Consider the following 22,679-nt stretch of genomic DNA (forward strand, 5'->3'; position numbering starts at 1 on the left):
GGCTAAGTTGGGACACCCCTGCAGGGTATAAACTTTCGAGAGCCGTGCCCGCGGTTATGTGGCAGATGGGAATTTGTTAATATCCGGTTGTAGAGAACTTGACACTTGATTAATTAAAACGCATCAACCGCGTGTGTAACCGTGATGGTCTCTTTTCGGCGGAGTCCGGGAAGTGAACACGGCTTTTGGGTTATGTTTGACGTAAGTAGGAGTTCAGGATCACTTCTTGATCATTACTAGTTGACGACCATTCTGTTGCTCCTCTTCTCGCTGGTATTTGCGTATGTTAGCCACCATACATGCTAGTGCTTGCTGCAGCTCCACCTAACTACCCCCTTTCCTACCCATAAGCTTAAATAGTCTTGATCTCGCGGGTGTGAGATTGCTGAGTCCTCGTGACTCACAGATACTTCCAAAACAGTTGCAGGTGCCGAGGATACCAGTGCAGGTGATGCAACCGAGCTCAAGTGGGAGTTCGACGAGGACCGTGGTCGTTACTAGGTTTCGTTTCCTGTTGATCAGTAGTGGAGCCCAGTTGGGACGATCGGGGATCTAGCATTTGGGGTTGTCTTCTTTGTATTTGGTTTTGACCGTAGTCGGTCTATGTGTGTATCTTGAATGATGTATGAATTTATTTATGTATTGTGTGAAGTGGCGATTGTAAGCCAAATCCTTATCCCATTCTTGTTCATTACATGGGATTGTGTGAAGATGACCCTTCTTGCGACAAAACCACAATGCGGTTATGCCTCTAAGTCGTGCCTCGACACGTGGGAGATATAGCCGCATCGTGGGCGTTACAACAACGGTGGCCCGAACCAGTATAAATCTTGTGTCCTCGTGTTCTTTGGGTTCGGCGAGCTAGTCTGCGAGATCATGGAGTGCGAGAGCGTTGGAGAGGAGAGATCTTCGTGCGCACCCCAGTGTTCGAACCTCAAGGGTTTTGCCGGAACCCGAAATACGACAGAAGGCAACCTACTTCTTGTGAGGACTTGGCCTCTGGCCGCGTCCAGCAGCAGCCTTTTTCTTCAGCAAGGTCGGAGCTGTTGAGGAGTGATGTGGAGCTGAGGAACTAGCAGAGGCTCCCGAAGCAATTGAGATGCATGGAGTCCTTTGACACGAGGCAAGATGCGCTGGTGTTGAGGACTTTGCAATAGCAGCTGAAGATTTTGCAATAGAGGGAGTTGGAGCTACTTTGGAAGATGTTGCTTAAGGAATAGGTTGTGAGGACTTTGAAAAACTTGGCCTTGAGGGCATTGCAGCTAAGGAATTTGGCTTGATAGCTAACTTCTTTGGCAAAGCCTTCTTGGGCTTGCTAGCAGAGGCCTTGGTAGAGCAGCAGCAAAATCTTCGTTGAATTTCTTCACTGCTTCCTTTGCCATTTTTCCCAGCTTGGCTTGGCGCTTGGCCCATTCTTTTCAAAAATCCTAACCTCTTCTGATGCTAGAGGGGTTAGCAACTTCGCCTGGAGCCAATGGAGGTCTTGGGCATGGAGGGTGTACAGCAAATTTCTTCATGTACTTTGGAGTCACATATCTATACTCCCTCCATTCTCTTGCCCATCTTCTTTCAATCCCTTGAATGCACACCTTGCGCTGATTTTTGTTCTCCTTGCCATGCTTGGCCTCATCGGGAGTACAATATTCAATATATATGTCTTCAGGGATTTCAAAAGCTGTATTTGTTTCTGGCCTCTTTCCTCCCTTCCGAGGTCTTTTGCCATCAGCCATTTTCTTCACTTGAGGATTTTGAACAATTGATGTTTCTGAGGAGGTATGCAATTTGTCTCCAAGGTACGCTGCAAATGAGTTAAGTTGATGAGAACCTAGAGATCCATCAGCGGACATGTGTACCTGTGAACAGAGTATTAGGTGCGAAGAATTTTTCAAAAGAAACAAGTTTGAGGAATTTGACCAGGGGAGTCTTGAGGAATTTCACTAAGCGTTCTTGACATAGGTTCCAGAGTTGTATAGATTTGAAAATCCACACCGTTGAGGAATCTTGAGGAAAAACGTAGCTTAGGGAAACAAATCAAGAATAGATGCAATAGGGTGTTTAAGGGAATGGAAGTTGAAGAATAAACACCTTTTGAAGATTTTGTGGAAATCATCAAAATCAACAAGGGCAGTAAAAATAGATTTTATTTACCCTTGATGAAGAACACGGCAAACTGGGAGTAGAAGTGGAGAAGTTCGTCCGTTCAGATCTTCCACGCCCTAACTTGGCGGCGGAAGACAGGTAGGGCAGCGGCGGAGTGAAGATTTACGCGGCCGGCGCGAGTACGACGGTGACGAGGTCGAGGCAGTGAAGCTCTTCCTCACCAGCGATGATGGAAGTAGCGGCGGTGCTAGGTCAGAGAGCTCGAGCGAGGGGAGTGAGATCGAGCGGAGTAAATGAGGTCTGAGGAGGGCGAGGGGTATTTATAGCCGAGGTGAAAAACCGCTCGTCCGAAGAAATTGGACGAATGTGCCCCTGACCCCTGCCATCCTAACGACATGTGTCACCCACGTACTGAGAAGTGGAGATCGTGTTAGATCATGGGTGAATAGATTAATCTTATCATGGGATGCGGAACGGTTTGAGTGGGAAAAGCCAAAAATTCAGATAAGAAAATTTTAACATTTTGTTCGCAAATTCTTCAGCTGACAAGGACGCAGTGAAGATTTGAACATGTTTCAAATAGAACGCACATAAATAATTTGTGAACAGACTGGGTTGAGTTTAGCATAGAGGGGGACGGGTCCGATCACATTCACTTAGGCAAAAAGTCAACTTGAAGAATTAGCAATAAGTGAATGTTGTAGAAGACTTGAAAACTCAAATATATATATATATATATATATATATATATATATAGTAAATGAAGAACACAGTCGGAAAGAGTGAAGACTTTGCAAAGTTGAAGAATTTAAACAATTGAGGAATTTGAAAGCTGAAGAAAAACTCAAAAACTCAAATTGAAGATTTTCAACTTTTGTTGGTGGCGTGACCCACTGTATAAGAATGATGATTTCAGACGCCGCGTACAATTGTCATAGGGCTCTGAGAATCAAATTCTTTGTTAATTTCTTCACACTTAGAGGGTTAATCTTCATTGATTGAAGAAAAATGTTACTTCGTGTGTTGCACATCTAAGTCATCAATTTTGCATAAGTGTTAGGATGTGTGTCCTTTTCAAAGAACATTCAAAGATTCTAAGATATTTAGCTCACACCGCAACTTGCTAAATCTCTTCTCATCCAAGGGCTTTGTGAAGATATCGACTAGCTGTTCTTCAGTCTTCACGTGCTCAATAGAGATGTCGCCCTTCAACACATGATCTTGAAGAAAATGATGACGAATCTGGATGTGCTTAGTCTTCGAGTGCTGAACTGGGTTATGAGCAATCTTGATGGCACTCTCATTGTCACAGTAGAGAGGCACATTCTTCACATTGATGCCGTAGTCCTTGAGGGTTTGCTTCATCCAGAGCAATTGAGCATAACACGTACCAGCAGCAATGTACTCAGCTTCGGACGTAGAGAGTGATACGCAATTCTGCTTCTTCGAGGACCAACATACCAAGGATCGTCCAAGGAAGTGGCATGTGCCTGATGTTGACTTGTGATCCACTCAATCACTAGCATAGTCAGAGTCAGAATATCCAATGAGATCAAAAACCGAGCCCTTTGGATACCATGATCCAAGTGTTGGAGTGTGAGCTAGATATCAAAGAATATACTTCATAGCCTTATGGTGTGATTCCTTCGGTGTAGCTTGAAAACGGGCACACATGCAAACACTGAGCATAATATCTGGCCTAGATGCACATAGATACAATAAAGAGCCAATCATGGAGTGGTATACCTTTTAATCGAAGTCTATACCATTTTCATCAGTGCATAGATGGCCATTTGTGGGCATAGGGATTTTGACGCCTTCGCAATCTTGCATGCCGAATTTCCTCAACACATCCTTGAGATATTTCTCTTGAGATATGAAGATGTCGTTGCGTTGTTAACGTATTTGAAGACCTAAGAAGAATTTCAATTCTCCCATCATAGACATTTGATATTCCTCACTCATCATAGGCAAATTCTTCACTGTAACATTGGTTAGTACAACCAAAGATAATATCAACATATATTTGGCACACGAATAATTCATCATCATAGGTTTTGGTGAAAAAAGAGTTGGGTCAAGTGGCCGGGTTTGAAGCCTTTCTTCATGAGGAATTCCTTCAAAGTATCACACCACGCCCGATGGGCTTGCTTGAGACCATAGAGGGCCTTATTGAGTCTAAAGACTTTGTCAGGATGCTTAGGATCTTCAAAACCTGGGGGTTGAGCAACATATACTTCTTCCTCAAGCTTACCATTGAGGAATGCACTTTTCACATCCATTTGATATAAGATGATATTATGATGGTTAGCATAAGCAAGCAATATGAGAATAGCCTCAATTCTAGCAACAGGCGCAAAATTTTCATCGAAATCAATTCCTTCAACCTGTGTGTAGCCTCGAGCTACCAGACGGGCCTTATTTCACACCACAAGGCAATTTTCATCTTGCTTGTTGCGGTAGATCCATTTGGTACCGATGATATTGTGCTTGCATGGGTCTGCTCGCTTGACAAGTTCCCAGACATTGTTGAGCTCGAATTGACATAATTCCTCTTGCATCGCTTGAATCCACTTAGGCTCCAAAAATGCCTCATCAACTTTGGTGGGCTCTATGATAGAGACAAAAGCAAAGTGCCCACAAAAGTTAGACAAATGTGAAGCCCTTGAGCGTGTGAGAGGACCTGGTGCGTTGATGTCGTCGACGATTTTCTCGATCTGCACTTCATTTGCAATGCAAGGATGAGCAGGTTGACGACATTGAGTGGGCTCAACATTTTCTTTAGAGCCATTTTCCTCAGGTGCACCAGCATGATGTTCTTCACGATCTGGAATGATTTCTTCAGCAGATTCCTCAGTGGGTATGACATCCTCAGTAGCCTTAAACTTGATGGATTCCTCAGGTGACATTTCATCTAGCACAGGAGGTAGGTGCTCTCTTTGCGAGCTGTTAGTTTCATCGAACCACACATCTACAGTTTCAACAAAGGTGTTGAAGACTCTGTAGGTGTGCGAGTCCTTTCCGTAACCAAGCATAAAACCTTCATTTGCTTTCGGTGCAAATTTAGAATTGTGATGAGGATCTCTAATCCAAAATTTAGCACCGAAGACTTTGAAATAACTCACATTGGCTTTCTTGTCAGTGAGGAGTTCATATGAGGTCTCTTTGAAGAATTTGTGAAGATATACCCTGTTGATGATGTGGCACGCAGTATCAATTGCCTCAGGCCAGAAGCGAGGAGGTGTCTTGTATTCATCAAGCATAGTATGAGCCATCTCAACGAGAGTCCTGTTCTTAAACTCGGTCCCATTGTCACTCCTAATGTGCTTGATCTTCACACCGAAATTCGTCGAGGCCCTTGAGGAAAATCGTTTGAAGACTTCCTGCACTTCAGTTTTGTAAGTGATGATATGCACCCATGTGTAACAAGAATAGTCATCAACAATAACAAAGCCATATAAAGATGCTGCATTTGTGAATGTGGCATATTGAGTAGGGTCAAAGAGATCCATGTGAAGCAATTCAAATGGACGAGTGGTAGTCATGATAGTCTTTAAGGGATGCTTGGACTTGGTCATCTTTTCAGCTTCACAAGCTCCACACAGATGGTCCTTGAGGAATTTGACACCCTCGATGCCAATGACGTGCTTCTTCTTCGCGAGTGTGTGCACGCTCCTCATGCCAGCCTGACCTAGTCGTCGATGCCATAGCCAGCCTTCTGAAGCTTTTGTAAGTAGACAAGTGGCAGGTTGTGGTCCTGTAGAGAAATCAACAATATACAAGTCTCCTCTCCTAAAGCCTTCGAAGACTTTGGAATGTTCAGATTCCATGATCACAACACAACGATATTTGCCAAAGAGGACAACCATATCAAGATAACAAAGCATTAAGACACACATGAGGTTGAATCCTAAGGACTCGACAAGCATGACTTTGTCCATGTGTCGATCCTTTGAGATCGCAACCCTACCTAGACCCAATACCTTGCTTTTGCCTTTGTCAGCGTAGGTGATATGCTTCAGATGTGATGGAGATAAAGCAGTGTCCATCAATAAGTTCTTGTCACCGGTCATGTGATTTGTACATCCACTGTCGAGGACCCACTTGATAACCCACAAGTATAGGGGATCACAACAGTTTTCGAGGGTAGAGTATTCAACCCAAATTTATTGATTCGACACAAGGGGAGCCAAAGAATATTCTCAAGTATTAGCAGTTGAGTTGTCAATTCAACCACACCTGGATAACTTAGTATCTGCAGCAAAGTATTTAGTAGCAAAGTAATATGATAGTAGTGGTAACGGTAACAAAAGTAACGGTAGCAAAAGTAATATTTTTGGTGTTTTGTAGTGATTGTAACAGTAGCAACGGAGAAGTAAATAAGCAAAGAACAATATGTGAAAAGCTCGTAGGCATTGGATCGGTGATGGAGAATTATGCCGGATGCGGTTCATCATGTAACAATCATAACATAGGGTGACACAGAACTAGCTCCAATTCATCAATGTAATGTAGGCATGTATTCCGAATATAGTCATACGTGCTTATGGAAAAGAACTTGCATGACATCTTTTGTCCTACCCTCCCGTGGCAGCGGGGTCCTAATGGAAACTAAGGGATATTAAGGCCTCCTTTTAATAGAGTACCGGAACAAAGCATTAGCACATAGTGAATACATGAACTCCTCAAACTATGGTCATCACCGGGAGTGGTCCCGATTATTGTCACTTCGGGGTTGCCGGATCATAACACATAGTAGGTGACTATAGACTTGCAAGATAGGATCAAGAACTCACATATATTCATGAAAACATAATAGGTTCAGATCTGAAATCATGGCACTCGGGCCCTAGTGACAAGCATTAAGCATAGCAAAGTCATAGCAACATCAATCTCAGAACATAGTGGATACTAGGGATCAAACCCTAACAAAACTAACTCGATTACATGATAGATCTCATCCAACCCATCACCGTCCAGCAAGCCTACGATGGAATTACTCACGCACGGCGGTGAGCATCATGAAATTGGTGATGGTGGATGGTTGATGATGACGATGGCGACGAATCCCCCTCTCCGGAGCCCCGAACGGACTCCAGATCAGCCCTCCCGAGAGGTTTTAGGGCTTGGCGGCGACTCCGTATCGTAAAACGCGATGAATCCTTCTCTCTGATTTTTTCTCCCCGAAAGTGAATATATGGAGTTGGAGTTGAGGTCGGTGGAGCGTCAGGGGGCCCACGAGGTAGGGGGCGCGCCCTAGGGGGCAGGCGCGCCCTCCACCCTCGTGGACAGGGTGTGGGCCCCCTGACGTGGATTTTTCTTCCGGTATTTTTCTTATTTTCCAAATAGATGTTCCGTGGAGTTTCAGGTCATTCCGAGAACTTTTGTTTCTGCACATAAATAACACCATGGAAAGTCTGCTGAAAACAGCGTCAGTCCGGGTTAGTTCCATTCAAATCATGCAAGTTAGAGTCCAAAACAAGGGCAAAAGTGTTTGGAAAAGTAGATACGACGGAGACGTATCAACTCCCCCAAGCTTAAACCTTTGCTTGTCCTCAAGCAATTCAGTTGATAAACTGAAAGTGATAAAGAAAAACTTTTACAAACTCTGTTTGCTCTTGTTGTTGTAAATATGTAAAGCCAGCATTCAAGTTTTCAGCAAAGATTATGACTAACCACATTCACAATAACTCTTAGGTCTCATGTTTACTCATATCAATGGCATAATCAACTAGCGAGCCATAATAATAAATCTCGGATGACAACACTTTCTCAAAACAATCATAATATGATATAACAAGATGGTATCTCGCTAGCCCTTTCTGAGACCGCAAAACATAAATGCAGAGCACCTTTAAAGATCAAGGACTGACTAGACATTGTAATTCATGGTAAAAGAGATCCAATCATAGTCATACCCAATATAAATTAATAGTAATGAATGCAAATGACAGCTGCGCTCTCCAGCTAGTGCTTTTTAATAAGAGGGTGATGACTCAACATAAAAGTAAATAGATAGGCCCTTCGCAGAGGGAAGCAGGGATTTGTAGAGGTGCCAGAGCTCGGTTTTGAAATAGAGATAAATAATATTTTGAGCGGTATACTTTCATTGTCAACATAACAACCAAGAGATGGCGATATCTTCCATGCTACACACATTATAGGCGGTTCCCAAACAGAATGGTAAAGTTTATACTCCCCCTCCACCAACAAGCATCAATCCATGGCTTGCTCGAAACAACGAGTGCCTCCAACAAGCAACAGTCCCAGGGGGAGTTTTGTTTGCAATTATTTTGATTTAGTTTGCATAAAGCATGGGACTGGGCATCCCGGTGACCAGCCATTTTCTCGTGAGTGAGGAGCGGAGTCCACTCCTCTTGAGAATAACCCGCCTAGCATGGAAGATACGGACAGCCCTAGTTGATACATGAGCTATTCGAGCATACAAAACAGAATTTTATTTGAAGGTTTGGAGTTTGGCACATACAAATTTACTTGGAACGGCAGGTAGATACCGCATATAGGAAGGTATAGTGGACTCATATGGAATAACTTTGGGGTTTAAGGGATTGGATGCACAAGCAGTATTCCCGCTTAGTACAAGTGAAGGCTAGCAAAAGACTTGTAAGCGACCAACTAGAGAGCGACAACAGTCATGAACATGCATTAAAATTAATAAACATTGAGTGCAAGCATGAGTAGGATATAATCCACCATGAACATAAATATCGTGAAGGCTATGTTGATTTGTTTCAACTACATGTGTGAACATGTGCCAAGTCAAGTCACTTAAATCATTCAAAGGAGGATACCACCCCATCATACCACATCACAACCATTTTAATAGCATGTTGGCATGCAAGGTAAACCATTATAACTCATAGCTAATCAAGCATGGCACGAGCAACTATGATCTCTAATTGTCATTGCAAACATGTTTATTCATAATAGGCTGAATCAGGAACGATGAACTCATCATATTTACAAAAACAAGAGAGGTTGAGTTCATACCAGCTTCTCTCATCTCAATCAGTCCATCATATATCGTCATAATTGCCTTTCACTTGCACGACCAAACGATGTGAATAATAATAAGAGTGCACGTGCATTGGACTAAGCTGGAATCTGCGAAGAAGACAAGGCAATATGGGCTCTTGGTTAAATCAACAATAATGCATATAAGAGCCACTTCAACAATTTAATTGTGGTCTTCTCCTATCGGCCCCCAAAGAAAAGAAAAGAAATAAAACTATTTACACGTTAAAGCTCCCAACAAGCAAAAGAAGAACGTAAAATCTTTTTGGATTTTCTTTTTAATTATTACTACTACAGAAACAAAAGTAAACTAACTAAAACTTACACTTTTTTTTTGGTTTTTCTTAAGGTTTAACAAACACACAAGAAGAAAGCAGGAAAAAGGAAAAAAATAAACTAGCATGGATATTACAGTGAAAGAGTATGAGCACCGACGTCTAGCAATGAGTGTGTGTAAACATAAATGTAATGTCGCTGAGAAATACGTACTCCCCCAAGCTTAGGCTTTTGGACTAAGTTGGTTTATTGCCAAGGATGGCCTAGCAGATATCCATAGCTATAGCCAGGGTCGTACTGAGCTGCGGCAGTTATTGCCTCCTGAGCTGTAGCGTGGCGGCGAGCTGCCTCCGCCCTCCTCTCGTACTCATCTGCCTCCTCTCTGGTAATAACATATCTTCCTTTTGCCTGATAATCAAAGAAGACAGGAGCAGGGAGAGTAATACGGACAGCACGATGTTTGTCAAAGATTAAGCGATACCGGAGAGGTGATTCATTCCTCTCGATAAACTGGTGGTGGACCATAGCATTATAGTCTAAATAAGTAGGAGGCAACTCAATATCATCCTCATGAATGTCCACACCAAGAAAATCAGCTAAGCGGGTTGCATAAATTCCTCCAAAGAAATCTCCATTAAATCTATTATGGTGCAACCTACATGCAATAATGGCTCCCAAGTTATAAGTTTTGTCTCCTAATATAGCACTCCTAAGAATACTGAGATCAGGGACACACATGTGACATGCTTCATCTTTACCATTTATGCACCTACCTATGAAGAGAGCGAAATAATGTATAGCAGGAAAATGAATGCTCCCTATGGTAGCTTGTGCTATGTCTCTAGATTCCCCCACAGTTATACTAGCAAGAAAATTTCTAAATTCAGATTTGCGGGGTTCACTAGCACTACCCCATTGTGGAAGTTTGCAAGCAGCGGTAAAATCCTCTAAGTCCATAGTATAAGATTTTTCATAGAGATCAAACAGGACAGTTGGAGAATTACGTGAAGATGAAAATTCAAACCTCCTCACAAATGAACTAGTGAGATAGTGGTATTGGCGGCACTTCTCTGCCTCGAAGCTCACAAGATCAGCGTTACGCAAATATGCATTAAATTCTTCCTTGATTCCCGCTCGATCCATAAAGTTTTCTGAAGGCCATTCACAAGGCCGCACTGGAGCGTCCCTTGGTGGCTCATCGTCAGCATCACGCATTGCAAGCCTGGGTCCTTGCTTCCTCGAAGAACCACCTTGGAACATTTTCCTAAGCATATTTCTTCCTCTGAAAAATTTCTGAAATTTTTAGTAACTTCAAATAAAATTAAACCAAACTCCACAAAATTGATAGCAACTACTCCTACAAGTGCCTAGAGACTATATCATGCATTAGAACTACTTGGAACCATATAAATTTGACATGCAAGCTCAAGAACATGGTCACCTAGGCAGCACAAATTTGCAATGAATAGAGCACTAGAACAAAAACTAATTGGACCAATGGAGGAGTCACATACCAAGGAACAATCTCCCCAAGCAGTTTTGTGAGAGGTGCTTTGAGCAAGGAGATCGAAAATCGCAGCAAAATGAGCTAGAACTCGTGCTTGAGCTGGATATTGGTGTTTGTGGGAGGAAGAAGGAGTGTGTGGGTGCAGGAATAAGTGGAGGGGAGCCACCGTGGGCCCACGAGGCAAGGGGGCGCCCAGGGGGGTAGGGCGCGCCCTCCACCCTCGTGGCCAGGTGCTTGCCCCTCCTGCAGTGTTCTCAGTGCCAGATATTCTCAAATATTCCAGAAAAAATCATATTCCATTTTCAGGGCATTTGGAGAACTTTTATTTTCGGGGTATTTTTATATTGCACGGATAAATCAGGAAACAGACAGAAAAATACTATTTTTACTTTATTTCAACTAAATAACAGAAAGTAGAAAGAGGGTACAGAAGGTTGTGCCTTCTAGTTTCATCCATCTCATGCTCATCAAAAGGAATCCACTAACAAGGTTGATCAAGTCTTGTTAACAAACTCATTCCGAATAACATGGAACCGGAGAAATTTCGAATAACACTATGTTACCTCAACGGGGATATGCACATCCCCAATAATAAGAATATCATATTTCTTTTGACAGTAGGAAGAGGAAATTCAAAACCTCCAAAATAATCGATGGAATTTTTCCAATAGAATTGATACTATGAACTTGAGGTTGTTTCCTCGGAAAGTGTACCGTATGCTCGTTACCATTAACATGAAAAGTGACATTGCCTTTGTTGCAATCAATAACAGCCCCTGCAGTATTCAAAAAGGGTCTTCCAAGAATAATAGACATACTATCGTCCTCGGGAATATCAAGAATAACAAAGTCCGTTAAAATAGTAACGTTTGCAACCACAACAGGCACATCCTCACAAATACCGACAGGTATAGCAGTTGATTTATCAGCCATTTGCAAAGATATTTCAGTAGGTGTCAACTTATTCAAATCAAGTCTACGATATAAAGAGAGAGGCATAACACTAACACCGGCTCCAAGATCACATAAAGCAGTTTTAACATAGTTTCTTTTAATGGAGCATGGTATAGTGGGTACTCCTGGATCTCCTAGTTTCTTAGGTATTCCACCCTTAAAAGTATAATTAGCAAGCATGGTGGAAATCTCAGCTTCAGGTATCTTTCTCTTATTTGTAACAATATCTTTCATATACTTAGCATAAGGATTCATTTTGAGCATATCAGTTAATCGCATACGCAAAAAGATAGGTCTAATCATTTCAGCAAAGCGCTCAAAATCCTCATCATCCTTTTTCTTGGATGGTTTGGGAGGAAAAGGCATAGGTTTCTGAACCCATGGTTCCCTTTCTTTACCATGTTTCCTAGCAACAAAGTCTCTCTTATCATAACGTTGATTCTTTGATTGTGGGTTATCAAGATCAACAGCAGGTTCAATTTCTACATCATTATCATTACTAGGTTGAGCATCATCATGAACATCATCATTAGCATTTTCATTAGGTTCATGTTCATTACCAGATTGTGTTTCAGCATCAGAAATAGAAATATCATTTGGATTCTCAGGTGGTTCAGCAATAGGTTCACTAGAAGCATGCAAAGTCCTATCATTTTTCTTTTTCTTCTTTTAGAAGGACTAGGTGCATCAATATTATTTCTCTGAGAATCTTGCTCAATTCTCTTAGGGTGGCCTTCAGGATACAAAGGTTCCTGAGTCATTCTACCAGTTCTAGTAGCCACTCTAACAGCATAATCATTTTTCTTACTATTCATTTCATTGAGCAAATCATTTTGAGCCTTAAGTACTTGTTCTACTTGAGTGGTAACCATAGAAGCATGTTTAGTAATGAGTTTAAGTTCACCTTTAACTCTAGACATATAATCACCCAAGTGTTCAAGCGTATCGGAATTATATTTCAATTGTCTACCAAAATAAGCATTGAAGTTTTCTTGTTTGACAATAAAATTATCAAACTCTTCTAAGCATTGTCTAGAAGACTTATAGCGAGGAATATCACCTTCATCAAATCTATAGAGAGAATTTACCTTTACTACCTGTGTCGGGTTATCAAGACCATGAGTTTCTTCAATAGGTGAAGGATTAAGATCATATGCTTCTTCAACAGGCGGTAAATTAAGACCGTGTATTTCTTCAATAGGAGGTAAATTCTTAACATCTTCAGCTTTAATACCCTTTTCTTTCATAGATTTCTTTGCCTCTTGCATATCTTCAGGACTGAGAAATAGAACCCCTCTCTTCTTCGGAGTTGGTTTAGGAATAGGCTCAGGAATTGGCTCACGAGCTGGCTCAGGAAGAGTCCAATTATTTTCATTTGTCAACATATTATTCAATAAAATTTCAGCTTCATCCGGTGTTCTTTCCCTGAAAACAGAACCAGCACAACTATCCAGGTAATCTCTGGAAGCATCGGTTAGTCCATTATAAAAGATATCAAGTATTTCATTTTTCTTAAGAGGATGATCAGGCAAAGCATTAAGTAACTTGAGAAGCCTCCCCCAAGCTTGTGGGAGACTCTCTTCTTCAATTTGCACAAAATTGTATATTTCCCTCAAAGCAGCTTGTTTCTTATGAGCAGGGAAATATTTAGCAGAGAAGTAATAAATCATATCCTGGGGACTACGCACACAACCAGGATCAAGAGAATTAAACCATATCTTAGCATCACCCTTTAATGAGAACGGAAATATTTTAAGGATATATAGGTAGCGAGATTTCTCATCATTAGTGAACAGGGTGGCTATATCATTTAATTTAGTAAGATGTGCCACAACAGTTTCAGATTCATAGCCATGAAAAGGATCAGATTCAACCAAAGTAATTATATCAGGATCAACAGAGAATTCATAATCCTTATCAGTAACACAGATAGGTGAAGTAGCAAAAGCAGGGTCAGGTTTCATTCTATCATTAAGAGATTGCTGCTTCCATTTAGCTAATAACCTCTTGAGTTCATATCTATCTTTGCAAGCTAAAATAGCTAAAGTAGCTTCTTTATCAAAAACATAACCCTCAGGAATAACAGGCAAGTCTTCATCATCACTTTCATCAATATAATCAGTTTCAATAATTTCTTTCTCTCTAACCCTAGCAATTTGTTCATCAAGAAATTCACCAAGTGGCACAGTAGTATCAAGCATAGAAGTAGTCTCATCATAAGTATCATGCATAGCAGAAGTGGCATCATCAATAACATGCGACATATCAGAACGAATAGCAGAAGCAGGTTTAGGTGTCGCAAGCTTACTCAAAACAGAAGGTGAATCAAGTGCAGAGCTAGATGGCAGTTCCTTACCTCCCCTCGTAGTTGAGGGATAAATTGTTGTCTTAGCGTCTTTCAAGTTCTTCATAGTGACCAGCAGATATAAATCCCAAGTGACTCAAAGAATAGAGCTATGCTCCCCGGCAACGGCGCCAGAAAATAGTCTTGATAACCCACAAGTATAGGGGATCGCAACAGTTTTCGAGGGTAGAGTATTCAACCCAAATTTATTGATTCGACACAAGGGGAGCCAAAGAATATTCTCAAGTATTAGCAGTTGAGTTGTCAATTCAACCACACCTGGATAACTTAGTATCTGCAGCAAAGTATTTAGTAGCAAAGTAATATGATAGTAGTGGTAACGGTAACAAAAGTAACGTAGCAAAAGTAATATTTTTGGTGTTTTGTAGTGATTGTAACAGTAGCAACGGAAAAGTAAATAAGCGAAGAACAATATGTGAAAAGCTCGTAGGCATTGGATCGGTGATGGAGAATTATGCCGGATGCGGTTCATCATGTAACAATCATAACATAGGGTGACACAGAACTAGCTCCAATTCATCAATGTAATGTAGGCATGTATTCCGAATATAGTCATACGTGCTTATGGAAAAGAACTTGCATGACATCTTTTGTCCTACCCTCCCGTGGCAGCGGGGTCCTAATGGAAACTAAGGGATATTAAGGCCTCCTTTTAATAGAGTACCGGAACAAAGCATTAGCACATAGTGAATACATGAACTCCTCAAACTATGGTCATCACCGGGAGTGGTCCCGATTATTGTCACTTCGGGGTTGCCGGATCATAACACATAGTAGGTGACTATAGACTTGCAAGATAGGATCAAGAACTCACATATATTCATGAAAACATAATAGGTTCAGATCTGAAATCATGGCACTCGGGCCCTAGTGACAAGCATTAAGCATAGCAAAGTCATAGCAACATCAATCTCAGAACATAGTGGATACTAGGGATCAAACCCTAACAAAACTAACTCGATTACATGATAGATCTCATCCAACCCATCACCGTCCAGCAAGCCTACGATGGAATTACTCACGCACGGCGGTGAGCATCATGAAATTGGTGATGGAGGATGGTTGATGATGACGATGGCGACGAATCCCCCTCTCCGGAGCCCTGAACGGACTCCAGATCAGCCCTCCCGAGAGGTTTTACGGCTTGGCGGCGGCTCCGTATCGTAAAACGCGATGAATCCTTCTCTCTGATTTTTTTCTCCCCGAAAGCGAATATATGGAGTTGGAGTTGAGGTCGGTGGAGCGTCAGGAGGCCCACGAGGTAGGGGGCGCGCCCTCCATCCTCGTGGACAGGGTGTGGGCCCCCTGACGTGGATTTTTCTTCCGGTATTTTTCTTATTTTCCAAATAGATGTTCCGTGGAGTTTCAGGTCATTCCAAGAACTTTTGTTTCTGCACATAAATAACACCATGGAAAGTCTGCTGAAAACAGCGTCAGTCCGGGTTAGTTCCATTCAAATCATGCAAGTTAGAGTCCAAAACAAGGGCAAAAGTGTTTTGAAAAGTAGATACGACGGAGACGTATCACCACTCAATAGCTTTGGGTTGATCATCCTGCAGATGAATTAGTGCATCTTACGAACTCATATACTTCATCAGTGAACAATATGACATCAAATTCATTAGATTGAATTTCATCAAGCAATACAACAGATATAGCAGTATGAGGACGTGAGAAATGAATATTCATTTGTTCATGATTACCTTGCGTTCTTTCAAGCATTTTCAGGTCTGCAGCAAATTCATCAGACGTTCAAGTTCGTCTGGAGACCTGACCCTGCATAAGAGATTAGTTCTTTTTCTTCACCGCCCACTAGGGTTGCAAACGAGTCGAGCTCGAGCGAGTTGGAGTTGGCTCAGCTCAACTCATATGAAAATTCGAGTGAGCTCAAACTGAGTGAAGCTCATGATCGAGCTGTAGAACATGACTCGTGCTCAGCTTGTAACGATCTCGAGTAGATCTCGAGCTAGTTTCGAGCTAAATGTGATGGTAAAAATTATTAATCTATGGATGAAAAACAAAAAATTAAGGTGAATATACTGGGAACCTTTGCCAAAATTATAGGATGTTTAACACATAGTCGACCACGTGCCATAATTAGGCCTAAATCTTCTCTGCACTTAATTAAGTTTCCATGTTCGTTGGTAAATAAAATGGAAAAAAAATCTTGGACAACATGTATGGTAATAAATTATCTTATTTCCATTTAATATATGGCATTCTCATTTAACATAATGATATTCTGTCGAGCTATCGAGCTAAAATCGAGCGAGCCAACATTGGCTCAAGATCGGCTCGTTTCTCGGCCGAGCTACATAAAGTGTTCAAACTCAGCTTGTTTTCTTTTCGAGTCGATCTCGAGTCGAGTCAAAAAACGAGTCGATCTCGAGCGGCTCACGAGCCTCGAGCTTTTCTTGCAGCCCTACCGCCCACATCTGGAGGGGTGGCAGAGATTTCATCATTCGGCGAGCTCCATATGAGAAAGGTGGCATAGAAGCCAGTCCACTTTGTTTCACAGAAGAGGGTAAGCATATGAATAAGCAGAGAAATTCTTCGAGGACTTATGAACATAATAATTTGAAGAATAATGCACATATTCATAACCCTTAGATCTTCCCTGCGAAACAGAAGTGTTAGCACGATGATGTTCATATGAGAATTTGGATCCATATGAGGAATTTGATCCATGTGAGGAATTTGGTACATATGAGGACTTGGATCCATATGAAGACGTTGGTCCATATGAAGAATTTGATCTAGGGTTCCTATTCTTCACAGGTGGTGTCATGGTGACATTCACCTGAAGACTTTCAAGGCACCTTTTGGGAACCCAGATTTCCTTCATAGGGGGACTGTTCCTGTAATTAGTTCCAACATATCTAGCAAATACTTCACCATTCTGATTTTTGAACAATTTATAGTTGGAGACAAATGACTCATCAGAAGAATATGAAAATTCACATTTAAAGCCAGATAAAGTGGATGGATCTACGGGAGGTACTTTCGCAGCAACCCATGAGGTTTTGGGGTACTGCTCAGGTTTCTAGTAGGTCCCATCAGCATTGAGTTTCCTCTCAAAGGCAATACCCTCTTTCCTAGGGTTTCTTTTGAGGATCTGCTTCTTAAGCACATCACAAAGAGCCTGACGCCCTTTGAGACTTTTGTACATGCCTGTCACATACAATTCCTTCAACCCTGCATTGTCAGTGATACTTGTGGTATCCTCAGATGAGGAATTTGTGACCACAGAGACAGTTGAATAATTTGCAGCAATAGAAACATTTGAACTTTCAGGTGAAGAATTAGCGGATTCATGTTCAATGCATTTCATACATGGTGGAATGAATTCATCCTGAGCGGAACTGATCTGTTGAGCAAGCAATGAATCACTTTCCTTCTAAAGATTTGCATAGCTCACCCTTAGCTTTTCAAGATCTTGCTTTCTTTGAAATTCATAAGAAAGCTTCTCATGATCAGCTAAGAGTGTGTTATGATGACTCTGAAGGTTATCAAACTTAGACTGAAGTCTCTGAAGATCATTAGTCAGAGTTTGAGTTTGATCCATTTCTTCACCCAACAGGTCATCGCTTTTATCTAGCAGATTTTGAACCTTTTCAAAAGCCTTTTGTTGTTTGACAGCAATCTTAGCAAGTTTGGAATAGCTAGGCTTGAGGCTTTCATCAGATTCATTCTCACTTGATTCAGAGGAGGGATATTTGAGTACCTTGGCACCTTTTGCCATGAAGCAATAGGTGGGAGCGTAGTCATCATCGCCGTCGTCAGCAGTGTTGGGGAAGTCATTTTCCTCAAATTTGAAGATGGACTTGCGGACCAAAGCAGTAGCGAGGGCTAAGCTCGCCACACCAGAGTCTAACTCCTCAAATGCCTCCTCTTCCTCATTTTCCTCAGATTCAGCTTCAGAGTCCATTTCCTTGCCAATGAATGCCCGAGCCTTTTTGGAACTGCTCTTCTTCTGAGATGAAGACTTTGAAGATTTGGATGATGAGGACTTTGAAGATTTCTTCTTCTTCTTCTTCGAGTCATCAGAACTATCATCCTTGTACTTCTTCTTCTTTGATTCCTTCGCCCAGTGAGGACAATCAGTAATGTAGTGGCCAGGTTTCTTGCATTTGTGGCAGGTCCTCTTCTTGTAATTGCGGGATGAGGAATCTGATCTCATGTCATCACCTCTTGAAGATTTTCCAAAGTGACCACGTCTTGAGAACTTCTGGAATTTCCTCACGAGCATTGCTAGCTCCTGGCTCAGTTTTTCAGGATCACCAAGGCTGCTACCAGAATCTTCCTCTTCAGATTCGAAAACTACCTTAGCCTTCAGTGCACGTGATTGTCAGTAGAGGTCTCTCTTCTCAGCAAGTTGGAACTCATGAGTATTTAGCATCTTGAGGATATCAGTAGGATCAAGTGACTTGTAGTCTCCACATTCTTGTATCTTCAGTGCAAGAGTGTCGAATGAGGAATCAAGCGATCTCAGCAATTTCTTCACCACGTCATGGTCGGTGATGTCAGTGGCACCAAGTGCTTGAAGCTCATTTGAGATGTCAGTGATCGAAGGTTTGCTGAACATTTTCATTTTCGAGTCTTTTGAAGCGGTTGAAGAGATTGCGAAGAACGTCAACTCGAGAGTCACATTGAGTTGAGACTCCTTTGTTGACCTTGGACAGCCTATCCCAGATAAGCTTTGTTGTCTCCAAAGCACTCACTCTGTCGTACTGTCCTTTGCTCAGATGGCCACATATGATATTCTTCGCTGGAGAGTCGAGTTGCTTGAATCTCTTCACATCAGCAACGTTCACCGAAGGAGTGATGGAGGGAACGCCATTTTCCACAACGTACCAGAGATCGTTGTCAATTGCCTCAAGATGCATACGCATCCACTAGTACAGCGACGTCCTAAACAAACGGTTTAAAACCCCTTTCAGAGACGGCATTTGGAACCGTCGCCAAGTGAGTGTGGGCGATAGGGGGTCCTTCCCACACGACCCAGAAATCGTCGGGGATAGGCCCTCGTGGGACCCAGGCTGGGGCCGTGTCTGATCGGGCGAGGCATGGAAACCCAATCATTGCCGTAGGTATGTACATACCACACGGTGAATCCCAGAAATCATTTCCGTAGGTATGTACATCCCACACGGTGAATCCCAGAAATCATTTCCGTAGGTATGTACATCCCACACGGTGAATCCCAGAAATCATTTTCGTAGGTATGTACATCCCACACGGTGAATCCCAGAAATCATTTCCGTAGGTATGTACATCCCACACGGTGAATCCCAGAAAATCATTTCCGTAGGTATGTACATCCCACATAGTTCTTTGTGTGGAAACGTTTGTGCAAGGTGGCCTAACGCAAACAGTTCGCTGCCGGAAGCCGTGTGTGATTGTTAGTTGATCGAACATGCCTACTTTCTAGAAACCGTGTGGGTTGTTTGAGTTCATCGCCCACGGTGCTGCCTGAGTAACTGTTTGCAATAGAAAACCCCAAGAAGCATGGTAATTAGCCTATTATTGATAATCAATGTACTAATCAAACTGATTTCTCTTATAAAACACGCCAGATATTTCATATCCGTATAAAAGCAACCAAGATTTCATAATCGAATTACATCAGATAGCTTCGGCACTCAGTTACGCCATTACACAATAGCACCAAGTTTCACATGGAGCATCAAAAACCTTTGGAAAGTAGCATCATACATGGTAAATAGACAGATGAATCTCATCTGGGAAACTGCAGAAGCGGAAGGCAAATATTGAGCCTTCAGTGATGTTGAATGTCCTTGCAACTTTAGGCCAGTGGCTATGGATAATTGCCCGCCCAACCTTCGTCCTCTTCAGCAAGACTTCAATATTGTACCATGGGTGTTGAATGAATACCTTCGTCGCCTCTTGACCATGAAGGTGGTTTGAGAGGTAATCATCGGTGAACTGCTTTGAAAAGTACTGAAAACAAAGCTATGCATAAATCGCTGTTGTAAATTTCGAAATGGCGCAAGGGGTAAAAACAAGGTAAAAGAGTTGGTAACATCCTATAGTTGACTGATGTATTCTTCATTGTGCAAACAAAGATCTTGCTGTTATTCGTCGCAAGTTTCTTCATCCTAACAATCTTTCTGAGTTTCTTGACTTGACCGATATTCATGGACATCTCATTTCCCCATATGCAAAATGGGTCGAACAGTGGGTCTAAGCCTCTGACAGCAGGACCTACATGTGCAGGACCAAATTGTAAGAAACCTAAATATTAGAATGATTCCTGCAATAATGTGCTATTAGCCAAAGGACCCTGCTTGAACAAACCTCGATGGTACACCGCAGTGTCTCCTATTGTTTCCCCGCAACACACATAAAGAAGATCTTGATCAGGTTAACTGAGAGTTGCCATACTATCAGTAGAATATGTATTGAGTACAGCCAAATTCGATTGGTGTCACATGCATAACAATACAAAATTGTGCCCACAGCAAATGAAAATCAAATTGCAGAACTGAACCAAACAGTCAAATGGACAGCAGACCAAATGAACCAAAATAGTTAACTGAGCACGACATTGCAGAATAGAAACATGTACTAGAAGATAAGACAGTTAACAAAACAAAGAATGCTTGAGAACAGTACTACGAAATATAGCAATTGTTGGACCAAAGTGTTAACTGAACATTACATTTCAGAGGACCAAACTGTTAACTGAACATCAGATTGCATATTAACATTACAGAGGACAAATCACTAGAAGGCACTGGCGGTGGCCTCGAGAAAACATCATGAACTGTATTTTAAAGTAGACAACCGCGTGGCGATGTCGACAGTGGCCTCGAAGACGAGGTGCTCCTCCAAGATCTGGCGGTCGACACGCATGTCAGCCATAGCGACCTCGTTCGCGCGTGCGCCGCATGCTACTCAGCTCCAGTTATACTGCGTGTAAAATGGCTGTGGGCGGCGCTTAATTGGAGGAGGGGGCAGTGATTTCGGTGGATGGTGTCGCTCCGTCAGTCGAGGCATGTGGGACGGGAAAGGAGGAGGATGGTGTGGGTGGGGTGTGGATTACCTAACCATATCGATGAGGCCGCGTAGCAAGAAGAAGGGTCGGCGGCGAGGAGGCCGCGCAACAAGAAGAAGGGTCGCCGGCGAGGAGGCGGCACTACAAGAAGAAGGGTCGCCAGCGAGGAGGCGGTGCTGCAAGAAGAAGGGTAGTCGGCGAGGAGGCGGCGCTGCAAGAAGAAGGGTCGGCGGCGAGGAGGCTGAGCTGCCAGTAAGCAGCAGTGAAGGTTTGAACTTGAAAAGCAAGGAGGAACAGTGGAAATGTGGCTTTTGATAGGAGGGAGGGGGCGGGGAGGTAGATATTTCCGCGGTGGCAAAAAAAATTCGCTCGGTGCCGCGAGAAACTGGCACGCAAGTGTGGTTCAAGCGGGGGCGGTGGACTGTAGACGACGAAGCTTCTTGCATAAGCCAGACAAGACGGTGCGCCAAAATATTTTATATCGTATCCCACACGATTCTTTCTAGTAAACTGTTTGTGGTATACCTGATTTTTTCATTATGTTTTGAAAGACAAACTGGTGTTACAGAGGGAAAGGATGGTGTTTGAATTGCTAGAACATTTACGTACAGTGAACATGCAACTAGTACATGAGTGCCGTGTTTAAATTTAGAATTATTCCGGGTTTGTTTGGAATTTTTATCCATTAATTGAGTTTCTGGGCATTTAATGTGCATAATTCAAATTTGAACTACAAGCACATGCTCCAATGCACCAAAGTTTGCTGAAAAATCACATGTGTGTCTTTGCGTGAATTTATAGGTCCCATGCAAGAAATGGGAATAAAATTCAAACATCTGGGTGTCGTGGCTCAGCCGGAATGATTGAGAAACTTGGTTTTTAATTCCTGTAAATCCAAAACATGGCTGAAAATCATGAAGCTTGGCATGGTGTCATGACATGGCACCAACATGCTGCAGTAATTTTTTTGGCCGAATTGGGACAAGCTTGGTGTAATCTTCTTGCAAACCGGAGCTTCCCTCAAGAAGGCTCCTGGTTCCGAGAGGGAACGTGTCACCTCCGTGTGCGAAACGACATACGTACACTTCCTTCTCCCGCCTTAATTTTTTTACACAAGCAGATTAGACCAAATAGAAATATCGTGCTAAATTTTGGAATTATTCTGTGTTTGTTTGGCCTTTTTTATACATTAATTGAGTTTCTGGGCATTTAATGTGCATAATTCAAATTTGAACTATAAGCACGTGCTCCAGTGCACCAAAGTTGTTTGAAAAATCACACGTGTGTCCTTGGGTGAATTTCTAGGTCCCATTCAAGAGATGGCAGTGAAATTCAAACATCTGGGCGTCGTGGCTCGGCCGGAAAGATTGAGAAACTTGGTTTTTTAATTCCTGTAAATCCAAAACACGGCTGAAAATCATGAA

The sequence above is a fragment of the Triticum aestivum genome, chromosome 5D (assembly GCF_018294505.1).
Source record: "Triticum aestivum cultivar Chinese Spring chromosome 5D, IWGSC CS RefSeq v2.1, whole genome shotgun sequence".
NCBI classification, from domain to species: Eukaryota; Viridiplantae; Streptophyta; class Magnoliopsida; order Poales; family Poaceae; genus Triticum; species Triticum aestivum.